Source organism: Symsagittifera roscoffensis, chromosome 6 (assembly GCF_963678635.1).
Source record: "Symsagittifera roscoffensis chromosome 6, txSymRosc1.1, whole genome shotgun sequence".
In the NCBI taxonomy this organism is placed as follows: Eukaryota; Metazoa; Xenacoelomorpha; order Acoela; family Convolutidae; genus Symsagittifera; species Symsagittifera roscoffensis.
In genome coordinates this window covers 48,060,272-48,072,380 of record NC_087067.1, presented here as the reverse complement: position 1 = coordinate 48,072,380, position 12,109 = coordinate 48,060,272, and the positions used below count along the sequence as shown (strand labels likewise).

General features: G+C 32.8%; 1 protein-coding gene across 1 annotated transcript in view; it reads right to left on the bottom strand.

Annotated features, from left to right (window-relative positions):
• LOC134847574 (B9 domain-containing protein 1-like) overlaps window positions 1–8,485 on the bottom strand; it is a 271,610-nt gene extending 263,125 nt beyond the window's left edge. Inside the window, exon 1 of the mRNA XM_063864668.1 lies at window positions 8,474–8,485. The gene's annotated coding sequence lies outside the window, so the exon portion shown is untranslated. The remainder of the gene's footprint in view (window positions 1–8,473) is intronic.
• Between the last annotated feature and the right edge of the window lie 3,624 nt (window positions 8,486–12,109).

Here is a 12,109-nt window from a genome sequence, read left to right as displayed (position 1 = left end):
AAAATTTTCTATCCTGATGAACAAAAAGGAAAAAAGTTGTAGGGAAGATTCTATCAGTTAACAAGAAAATTGAAGGAAGATCTATCAGCCATATTTGTATTATCGCGGGGAGACATCTAGGTCTCCCCGCGATAATACAAATATGGCTGATAGATCTTCCTTCAATCTTGTCTAAATCCTAAAAAGGTTCCCAGAAACAAAGTTTTTGTGGTAAACAACTTTTATCAAGTGACTGTAGGTCATTGTAACGATGACGAATTTTTGGAGCAAGTTTATGATCACTAAGTAAACTTGAAAACTGTATAAGGCAAGTTGAAAGTTGAAAGTTGGGTTTAACACAACTTTAGTGAGATACGGATGGATTTCAGTAACAACATTACGAGGCCAAACTTTGTGTCTGTATGTTCTGGATTCCAGAGGCAAATCTTTAAGCATGTTCCAAAAAGTAACTGGATTCCACCTACAAAGTTTTCGTAGGTTCCGCGTACGAAAAGCTGTAACGTAAATTGTGTTGGTACTTTTGTTTTGTTGCGGATTCCGCAACAAGCAAGTACAGCTAGTTGTTCTGGATTCCGCAACTGTAAGTGGCTTCCCCAAAATTTAAGTGGAATCCGCAAATATAAGTGGAATCCGCAAACAAAATTGCGGATTCCACTTACAATTTGCGGAATCCACTTACTATTTGCGGAATCTGCTTACAGTTGCGGATTCCGCAACAGCTCAATGTATTCATTACTTATTATTCGTTTGTGGATTCCATGAACTGTTCTGGATTCCGCAAATACAGTTGCGGATTCCGCGAATTTCCTATTTTTGGAGCAATTTCGAGCGGTACAATGCTTTAGGTATTTGTTTAGGAATCCAAAACAGTATAAAAGATCAAATAAATGTTGTTGATTATGTTTGCAAATCTGATTTTGACCTGTTGCGGAGTCCGTTTACAATGCAAAGAAGGCACAGTTTGGCCTCGTATTGAATCAAAATTCAATCAAACCGGCATAATTCAATTTTGAGCGTCTAAATTTTGAGCGCCTTATAGTTCCTTTCCTTGTGAGCATAGATTAATCCTTCCCTAGTTTGGACCAAATATTCCTTCCCTAGTGAAATAATTAGGTTTAGAGTTACACTGAATTAGGTTAGAGGATAAGCCTCGCACAAGGGTGAAAATATTATAAAGCACAATTGCACAATAAAGAATTGAGGATGAATCTCAATGTAGCACAGGTTTGGTTGTGCATATGATGGGTGAAATCAATAAATAAATCGTTTAGAATACACTTGGATTGCATACAGGACCTCTTACCCCCTTTTTGAGAATGAATTGAAATTATTGATAAGTTTTTTGAGCAATTTTGGAATATCTGATGAAAGCATGAAACTGGAAATAGCTAGATTAACCTATGTTATCAGAGCTATTTTATGTGAAAATGTCGTTAACTTGTCTGAATTATATGGTTATTCTAGCTGATTTGGTCATAAAGCGTTTCCTTTTTTTTGGTATACAGTAGTTAAAATAATGAGTTAAAAGGTCATGAGATAAAGTTAGCAGAGAGCTGTCATAGACTGATGCGCGATAGAGAAGATATTGATAACCTTAACTCTATCTAGGACTATCTGGCAATAGTACGGTCAATTAGATTGCGGGCCCTAAAGATAACAGAATGCACAGTTTGGCCTCCTAATGAATCAAAATTCACTCAAACCGGCATAATTCAATTTTGAGCGTCTAAAATTGACCTTAAAATTTCTTCTTATGTCGATTCAAAACCCTTATCGGTTCCTATTGTGGTTATAACAAATCGATTTGAATGAAATTAAATTATTTTGAAAAATTATTTTTTACTCAAAATCATGTTATGCATTGACAAATTGAAGAAATTGTATCAGTGATTACTAGCAGTAGTAGGACAATACAATTCTGATAGTTTTTTTTCTCGTTTTTATATTTTTTGGCTCTAAATTGACAGTTTAATTGATAAAAACCAGAAAATGAATACATTAAATTTAAATGCACTATTTGTTTCAATCAAATTAAATCCAACTGACGACACAAAATTGACGACAAAATTAGGAAAAGCTTCGTTTAAGTTACAATCAGCATGCTCTAACTCATCCAGTGGCGAACGTAGGGGGGGGGGGTGTATTCTGATAATTGTAATATTCAGTGGGGGGTATTCTGATAATCGCAAAAATCAGCTAAGAAAACTGCACAATGATTGTTGAAAGTATTTGATCAAAATATATGATTGCTAAATCTTTGAAAGGCACCAAAAACTTTTTTGATAAAATTTTACTTTAAAAGGAATAACGTGCTTGAAATTTTAAATCTACTCTTTTGACTTATTGAAGTTTTTTGAACATATTTACAAAAATAGAATTGCTTGCTAATGGAAACAGAAAATTTTTTTGTTGCAAACTGTCGCTTTTTAAAGAAATTAAAAGTCAGATTGTATAATTGACGTATTTCGGTTTCGTTAGAATGATCAAGCTTTTTATTCACATCTAATCTTTTTAATTCACTTCTGCAGCTAAAATCATGTTTTCAATTTTTTTGTATAGCTTCATTCTTCGAAAGCTTTTTTGGCCCTAGATAATAACATAAAAAAAGCTAGTTGCGCCATTAAATAGAAATTTTTGTTCGTTGGAAAAAAAAAAGTAGCAAACTTAGTCTGAGAAAAATTGGCCGGGTTTTTGAAAAGGGATAATTTTGACTTCCGAAAAGACTCACGTGTGGCGGGCTGACCAGAAGATGCACGAGTGATGCATAATGCGGATGTCGCTACCCATCTCAAATCCAAAATTGCACCTGCGCAGTAGCCACCAAAGTCTAACTAAAGCATATGATTTTTGATCAAACACAACCAAATTATCAGAAGACTTTTACCTTTTCTTGTCAGGCTGCTAGTTTTTGTTTACAGGGTCGACTTTCTTTCTCTCGCTCAATAATTGTTTCCTCAACATCAGTTATAATTTTTTCATTATTCCAAAAGTGTTTTGTCCAAGAAATTGCTTTTTTCCAAAAATTCTCTGGAAGCTTATGTAGCGTAGATGTTTTGAATTTGCCTGTAAAGACAACAATACGTGGTTTTAATCCATTGACAGGAATTTCTGGTGAGCAGAAGACTTTTCTGATTATTTTTTGTCACTTTAGTTGTCACAGCATGCAATTTGCCAATTGCTTAAGCAATTCAAAACTATTATTTATTTTTTAGTACCATGTTACGTGCAGCTATTTGCGTTCTAATTTTTTTCCTGAAACCTATTTTTTTATGTAATTTCAAGGCGTATACGTATAAGTGAGACTATTGCAATCGGATACATGACTATTTTTCCCATTACAAGTTGTTAACAGTTTGGTCAAAAATAGAAATGGTTAAGATGGCTGGGGATGAATATTTGGGGGTCGCGATTCGAATCGGATCAGCTGGTTTTATTTGGATCATCTGGGTATCAGAAAGCTGTAATGTGCAGTTTGATCTGTTCACCATGAGTTGTTCAATATGGTAAGTGCTTGTTTGGTGCTGGATCGAACGTGAGTTTTTAATAGTATAGCTCTTACTATTCTTTTCTCACTGTAAGTTTGGTTCTGCTAGATGTTTTTGTTTTGCGATTAGCAAGAAGCTCCGCATGAAATGATAAATTTTTTTTTCGGATCTCACCAAGATTCGAAGCTGCAAGCTTCTGTCAAAAAACGTTTTTTATTTTCTTTTTCATAGGAAGTTTACTTTTAAGATTTATATATTTTTAAGTTTAATAAAAACCTTGAGTTAACTGGATTTTTTGTATGTATCACAAAAGTTACAACTATAAATAGTTTTTCCATAACCAGTCAAAGTTTCGTGCACGTGTTTTTATGTTTGTTACTTTTAAGATTAACAAAAGCAGCTAGATCAAATAAGTGATACTAGCTGACTCAGTGTGACATCTATATTTTAGCATCATCGTAAGTAACTAAACAAAACGGCTATATATGGAGCTGCTGGCTTATACTGCTGGCCAAAATGTTAGATTTTCTAAATCAATTTAAAACCTTCATTTTCAGCTTGTGTTTCAGAATTCGCAAAAAAAACTGAAAAAATTATGTGATTGTGTTTGTACTTGAGAAAATTTATGGCTAAATATTGAGAAACATTTCAACTGCGTATATTTGTTATATGAGTAAACATTCATTTGCAGAGTCGATAAACGACAATCAAAAACATTTTCATCTTGAGTTCGAAGAGTTTTTTTTCAAATCATGCATAACTCTAAAATTTCCTAATGCCTTTTTTACAGATCCGAGAACTTTAGCAACATTGAGTTTTTTCTATCTGAATTCAGGAGGTCAAAAATTTCTGAAATAAAACTAATATTTAGATATCTGAAAATAGGCTGACCAAAAAAGCCACCCAAGCAAAACAAAATTCCCTCTTTTTAAGCACGCGCCATTTTCAATTGCGTCAATCCATTTTTTTATCCATACTGAAAATGTGCCGACGACAGGCTCAGTCAGCGGGTTCTAGTCTGAAAGCCGAGCTAGCAGTATTCTACAGGCGTCAACAGTTCCTTCACAATCAGACTCGGCAATTACCTTGTTTTCTTACCCGAATTACCTTCTGCCCTAAATACGAGTGCCCTCAATACGAGTTCGAAGCATTGCTGAAATAAAAACTAGATAAAAAAAACCAACTAAAAATAGTTTTCTTCTTTGAGGTTGTGGTTCAGATGCTGACTATTGGCATGTAGAACTAACACATTTTTACAATAAAAAATATTTTTGGACTTAATGTTACCGTTATTGTTAATAATGTTTTTTTTTTCAGATCAGATTGCATACATTGCGAGAAATACAGCATACAAGAAATTCAGATACAGCGTGCAGTAAATTCAGGAAATACAGAAATTCAGACACACTACAGGATCCAATACAGCATTGCAAAATTCAGATACAGCAAAGGAACAGGACATCAAGTTTGTATAGCAACGATCAATCAAATTTTACCGACGAAAGTGAGCAACATTTATCTTGTTTATTAACAGTTTTTACCACCCAAGCCCCCTTTTTCTCGATCCCATCTAGTGGATCTTCGAGTAGTTTTTATGACGCTTGCGATAAGCGAGACTATTGCAATCGGGTACAGGACTAATTTTCCCATTACAAGTTGTTAACAGTTTGGTCAAAAATAGAAATGGTTAAGATGGCTGGGGATGAATATTTGGGGGTCGCGATTCGAATCGGATCAGCTGGTTTTATTTGGATCATCTGGGTATCAGAAAGCTGTAATGTGCAGTTTGATCTGTTCACCATGAGTTGTTCAATATGGTAAGTGCTTGTTTGGTGCTGGATCGAACGTGAGTTTTTAATAGTATAGCTCTTACTATTCTTTTCTCACTGTAAGTTTGGTTCTGCTAGATGTTTTTGTTTTGCGATTAGCAAGAAGCTCCGCATGAAATGATAAATTTTTTTTTCGGATCTCACCAAGATTCGAAGCTGCAAGCTTCTGTCAAAAAACGTTTTTTATTTTCTTTTTCATAGGAAGTTTACTTTTAAGATTTATATATTTTTAAGTTTAATAAAAACCTTGAGTTAACTGGATTTTTTGTATGTATCACAAAAGTTACAACTATAAATAGTTTTTCCATAACCAGTCAAAATTTCGTGCACGTGTTTTTATGTTTGTTACTTTTAAGATTAACAAAAGCAGCTAGATCAAATAAGTGATACTAGCTGACTCAGTGTGACATCTATATTTTAGCATCATCGTAAGTAACTAAACAAAACGGCTATATATGGAGCTGCTGGCTTATACTGCTGGCCAAAATGTTAGATTTTCTAAATCAATTTAAAACCTTCATTTTCAGCTTGTGTTTCAGAATTCGCAAAAAAAACTGAAAAAATTATGTGATTGTGTTTGTACTTGAGAAAAATTATGGCTAAATATTGAGAAACATTTCAACTGCGTATATTTGTTATATGAGTAAACATTCATTTGCAGAGTCGATAAACGACAATCAAAAACATTTTCATCTTGAGTTCGAAGAGTTTTTTTTCAAATCATGCATAATTCTAAAATTTCCTAATGCCTTTTTTAAAGATCCGAGAACTTTAGCAACATTGAGTTTTTTCTATCTGAATTCAGGAGGTCAAAAATTTTTGAAATAAAACTAATATTTAGATATCTGAAAATAGGCTGACCAAAAAAGCCACCCAAGCAAAACAAAATTCCCTCTTTTTAAGCACGCGCCATTTTCAATTGCGTCAATCCATTTTTTTATCCATACTGAAAATGTGCCGACGACAGGCTCAGTCAGCGGGTTCTAGTCTGAAAGCCGAGCTAGCAGTATTCTACAGGCGTCAACAGTTCCTTCACAATCAGACTCGGCAATTACCTTGTTTTCTTACCCGAATTACCTTCTGCCCTAAATACGAGTGCCCTCAATACGAGTTCGAAGCATTGCTGAAATAAAAACTAGCAAAAAACGACCACCGAAAAACAGTTTTCTTCTTTGAGGTTGTGGTTCAGATGCTGACTATTGGCATGTAGAACTAACACATTTTTACAATAAAAAATATTTTTGGACTTAATGTTACCGTTATTGTTAATAATGTTTTTTTTTCAGATCAGATTGCATACATTGCGAGAAATACAGCATACAAGAAATTCAGATACAGCGTGCAGTAAATTCAGGAAATACAGAAATTCAGACACACTACAGGATCCAATACAGCATTGCAAAATTCAGATACAGCAAAGGAACAGGACATCAAGTTTGTATAGCAACGATCAATCAAATTTTACCGACGAAAGTGAGCAACATTTATCTTGTTTATTAACAGTTTTTACCACCCAAGCCCCCTTTTTCTCGATCCCATCTAGTGGATCTTCGAGTAGTTTTTATGACGCTTGCGATAAGCGAGACTATTGCAATCGGGTACAGGACTAATTTTCCCATTACAAGTTGTTCACAGTTTGGTCAAAATTAGAAATGGTTAAGATGGCTGGGGATGGATATTTGGGGGTCGCAATTCGAATCGGATCAGCTGGTTTTATTTGGATCTTTTGGGTATCAGAAAATTGTAATATGCAGCTTGATCTATTTACCATGAGTTGTTCAATATAGTAAGTGCTTGTTTGGTGCCGGATCGAACGTGAGTTTTTAATAGTATAGCTCTTACTTTTCTTTTCTCACTGTAAGTTTGGTTTTTGCTAGATGTTTTTGTTTTGCGATTAGCAAGAAGCTCCGCATGTAATGATAAAAAATTTCCAGATCTCATCAAGATTCGAAGCTGCAAGGTTCTGTCAAAAAACGTTTTGTTACTTCTTTTTCATAGGAAGTTTACTTTTAAGATTTATATATTTTTAAGTTTAATAAAAACCTTGAGTTAACTGGACCTTTTGTATGTATCACAAAAGTTACAACTAAAAATAATTTTTCCATAACCAGTCAAAATTTTCAGCACGTGTTTTTATGTTTGTTACTGAATATAAGATTAACAAAAACAGCTAGATCAAATAAGTGATTCTAGCTGACTCAGTGTGATATCTATACTTAGCATCATCGTAAGTAACTAATTAAAACGGCTATATATGGAGCTGCTGGCTTAAGAATTTGTTGCTCTCTCAAAAGTTGAGGAGATTCGCCTGCAGATAATGAAGAGTTTGATGTTCCAACCTCTAAAACCCTCTGATTTTTCGGTTGGTTCCCTCCTCTATTCAGAGATTGCACGTCTTATGGGGTAAATTTAAACGCTAATTGAGCCTCATTTGAGTTTTAAAAAACGCTTATCTTACAATTTCCAAAATGAAAAAATGCTTATCGTACAATTTTCATATATGAAAAACCGCTTGTCTTACAATTTCCATATATGATAAAAATTTTTATCTTACAATTTTCATATATGAAAAAAATGTTCATCCTACAATTTTCATATATGAGAAAATGCTTATTCTAGAAATTTTTTACAATTTTCTGAGGAGTCTATGAAACTGTAGGAAATTGTAGGATAAGCATTTTTTATATATGGAAATTGTAGGATAAGCATTTTTGGTCAACCCGGGCAAAAACATTTTCATCTTGAGTTCGAGGAGTTTTTAAATCATGTATAACTCTGAAATTTCCTAATGCCTTTTTTACAGATCCGACAACTTTAGCAACATTGAGTTTTTTCTATCTGAATTCAAGCAGTCAAAATTTTGTGATTTAAAACTAATATTTAGATATTTGAAAATAGTCTGACCAAAAAGCCACCCAAGCAAAACTAAACTCCCTTGCTTTAAGCACTTTCAATTGTGCACTTAACCTTTTTCAATTGTGTCAATCCAATTTTTTATCCATACTCAAAATGGGTTCTGAACTAAATTGGCAAAAAAATTACTCATTCAGAACAAAATTCCATAGCACGCAAAATGTTTCACGTAAGAAAAATGTGTATGAGATTCATTTTTTATGTATTGCATAATCGTTATAAGCGATTCATAAATGGATTTCAATAATTTAATAAGTTACATTTTAACCTCTTTAAATAGAAAATAATCGATTTTTTTGGATGTTTATAATCGTTTATCAGTTTTCGTCATTAGCAACTGATCGTTATCATTTAAGAACTTAGCATTATCAAATCTTTTTTTTTGAGTGCGGGAAAGTTTCAGTAATAAAAACAGTCTTTTTTGTTCAAAAAACCGCACGAACTTTGGTAATTTGTTAATTTAAATGATTCAACTGAACTCGACGAGGACCTTACAACAAAAAGGTTTTCCCGCAAGAAGCTGATACCCAATTTTGCGATACGAATGGTTCACAAACAGAATTTATATAACATCAATTTGTATCAAATTTCGCAGTTAATAATCAGTAATTAGGCAATTTTAAATCCAAGCATAATTTTAGTTCTCTAATAATCAGTTATCAGAATATTTTGTTTTTATGTAGATCGATATAATAGATAATTTAATTTAAAAAATATCGATTGAAACATTTTTATTTTGAGTCAATTTTACAAGAACTGTAATCAATTTTTTCTCGAAAAAAAAAGAATTTTGGTTTCCATATAATTGCAAAAATCGAAATTCTCAACAAAATTGCAGTACAATTTTTTTATTTTCAACTTAAAAACAATAACACAAATGATTGTTTTAATAATTTCCTATTACTGGTGCGTTGCTAATTTTTGTGAATAATTTGTATGTTTGAATTATGTTTTTTTTTCAAATTCTTTTTCAGTGGAAGAAAACATCAATTAGGTCATCTAAACTGGATGATTTCAATCTTGATTTCTGTGGCAATTTTTCTATTTGTGCTCGGCGTGGTTTTAACAAATAGCCACTTTTGAACGAAGGTTTTTTTCTGTTATCTGAAAGATTTTGATGTCGTGAGTTCAAACTAAAACAAGACTGCTCGTATCAGGGCGAAACACTGAATGTTCCGACTGCCTTTTACGGTTTATGGAGCAGCAGTAATAACATAAAAAAATACATGAAATAAAAAAAATCAAAAATTTTTTTCTAAAATTTGAAATTTGTTATGAAAATCATCCCCCCACACACCATATAAAGTACAAAAAGATAGATTTCGTTCCTTGTAACAAATCAATTATGGCAAATGAGCTTCGTTCAACCAATTTGGAACGATTTATAAGACGGATTAAATCTCCGCTTAGACATTAATAGCGCGAATTATATCGCGCGTTAATTGTCCCAAATTGGTCAAAATGGCCAAAATGGCAATCTTTAAACCCTCATAACTTTACGGAAAATGATCACAGGTGAAATATCTTTTCAAATTTGAGCTCAGGACAACAATGGCTTTCGAATGATATAAAAAAAATCCGTCAAAAATGGCTAGTTAAAAAGTCGAAATTTGTCTGAAGAAAAAAAAACCCACCCCGAGCACAAATATTCCGTTACTTTCGTATCGAAAGTCGGAACAATAAAAAAGTATATCTGTGATAATTTTTTTACGATTATGCTATTCTGATAGTTTGGGGCAACTAACCTTCGATGTTTTTCTTTCTAATCAAACGCAAGCGGCGATTTGATCCGGCTCAAAATTACAAGTAATTTCGGCCAAAAAATTTATTTTATCTGAGATTACCGATGTGCTAAAAATAAAAAACATAACCCGCCTTATATCATCGCATTTTTTTCAAAATTGAAATTTGCGGAAATTCGTGCTTTCAGTAAACACTTTTTGAAAAAAAATAGCATTTTTTGCATTCATATGGAGGGAAAGCATACATTCTATTGCAATTATATGGAAAAAATGTATTGCGGTTGTAAAGCAAAAAAACGTGGGATTAAATGGAGATGATTGAAGATTTTAAATGGAACTATAAGGGATGTTGTCATGAAAATAATTCATTTTCGTGCCATTAAAAAAGAAAACGTTGCCTAATTTGAAAACACATCTTCCATTATATTGACAAAATTTTGCAATATTTTCTCAAGTTCTTTGGTAGTTATCCGAGAGAGTTCGATGCGGATAGCTATCTCGGGATGCGAAAGGGATGGAAATTTTTGACAAGCATTTGAGGATTATTAGCAAAAATGCAAGTACCTGAATTTGGACAAAAAAAGGTGTGCGAGCTGCAAGTCGGCCCTTCACAATTTTCTGAATAAAAAAAGTCTTCAAACTGGTTGAGACATTGTTTTCTACCGAAATTGAATCTAAATCTTGAAATAAAACCAGCATAAGAACTAATGGAAAAGCATTCATATATGGTTGATTTTTTGTCACAAGTTGAAAACAAGTCAAGTAACTATCGAATTGAATATCACCATGAAATGACAAGAGAAATTAAAATTTCAACAAGCAAAGCAAACAAATGTGATCTTATCATGGCAAAACATTTGCTAACAAATGAGTTCAATAATCCCTTCAAAAGCAAAAAGGTCTTACCAATAATTAATTTAACTGAAAAATGCCAAAGAAGCGAGTATCTGAACACAAAATGGCTTACAAATCTACTAAACAGACAGCTAATTGAGACGAACGTCGATCCAAATTCAATACAAACAGACCCCCCAAATCCTCCCTATCCCCAACCATTAAACTAAAGGGATCTTTTCAATTTCTTTCTTATTTTGCAGCTAGTTTAAGGATCCGCCCTCTGGCATATTTTTTTTTCAAACTTTTGCTTTAAAAAAACCGATGAAAATCCTAGTATTTTGCATATAATTCAGTATAAATTATTACAATTGATTATAATAGATTTGTTGAAAGAATATGAACCCAATTTTCTATTTAGTTCAGCTGCTACATATGTTTGAATTTTGAAGTATGTAAAATTCTCTTAAGCGTTTCGTGATCCCAAGTGAAAACAATAAGTTTCGATTGTTGAGCAATGCGCAGTGACTTTTTTAACGACTCAGGAATATCGCGATTTCCCATTACTGTTTTGCAAGTTGTGGATTTGGCAAAATAATTATAGAGACTTTTTCAATTTTGTTTTAACCAATCCAAGCTCAGAGACGTTAAGGTATATAATTTCTTTAAAAGTGTTTGGTTTAGAATCATGATATAAGAACCCAGTTTCAACGAAAAAAAATGTAACTGGGCAGAATAAAAATCCGCTTCTCTCTAGTTTCGCAATCGTCCACATACATACATTTCATATACACCGCTCTTTAATCATAATTTATTACAAGTATGGGCTATGTCAATTTAGGTTATTATCATTTCCGTCACAATAATTTTTTATCAATTTTCTTCAATCTACCACCATTCAATTTAAATTTTTTTTCTGCCGAAAAATAAACCGTTGATACCCGCGTCTCAGTTCAGCGGAAAAAATCAATTAAAACTGATGGCATTATAATCCCCGACTGAAATGTTGGCTTTATAAATAAATCTTAAGTCATTTTTGGTCACAGAAATGTATTATAAATCAGTTAGAATCCATTGGAGCTTTGAATTAGGTTTTTAAAACATTTTACGTTAAATCCACAAATAAAGTGGTCAGATAATTTTCTGTACGGTCCTTTGAATTTTAAACCTCCTTATACAAAAACAAATATTCACAAACTTTCAATTTGCTAAACACAAAAAACTCTCAGTGATAGCTGAGTCAGAACAAAATAAAATGGTCAAAATGAAAAAAAAAAATTCATAGAAAAAGGCTTGCTGTTACGAC